Source organism: Fulmarus glacialis, unplaced genomic scaffold (assembly GCF_000690835.1).
Source record: "Fulmarus glacialis isolate BGI_N327 unplaced genomic scaffold, ASM69083v1 scaffold23429, whole genome shotgun sequence".
Classification (NCBI taxonomy): Eukaryota; Metazoa; Chordata; class Aves; order Procellariiformes; family Procellariidae; genus Fulmarus; species Fulmarus glacialis.
Window position 1 is genome coordinate 415 of NW_009235511.1, and position 431 is coordinate 845.

Sequence of the window (431 nt, forward strand, 5' to 3'; positions counted from 1 at the left end):
ACCAGTGGCACCTCCATTGCGCATGGGAGTTGCAGAGTCCAGCCCCGGGATGCAGCCCCGTGTCCTGTCTTTAGCTGGACCCAAGCCCTCGGCTCCGGGAATCCTGGAAGCTGGCATTGCGGGGGGGCAGGGATGGAGGTGTGCAGGACCTGGAAGGCGGGGGAGCACTGGTGGGTGCTCCAACGTCTGACTCTCCCGCCCCCTCCTTCCCATCCCTCTGGGAAGGCAGAAACCTGCCAGCTGCCTGGATGTGAACCCATGGCACCCCAGTGCCCAGACACAGACATGGTGATGAGGCAGACAGTGTGTGCATGTGTGCGTGTCAGGGAAGTGAGCATGACATCCAGATGAGGACAGAGCATGAGGCATGGAGTGAGGATGGGGAATGGGACCCCGAGGGCCGGGGAGGAATGACTGCGGAAGCCTAGGGG

At 62.9% G+C, this 431-nt stretch overlaps 1 protein-coding gene across 1 annotated transcript in view; it reads right to left on the bottom strand.

The window, feature by feature from the left end:
• LOC104082811 (neuroligin-3-like) overlaps positions 1 to 431 on the bottom strand; it is a gene marked incomplete at its 3' end in the record, with an annotated part of 11,642 nt that overhangs the window by 407 nt on the left and 10,804 nt on the right. The window lies entirely within an intron of this gene.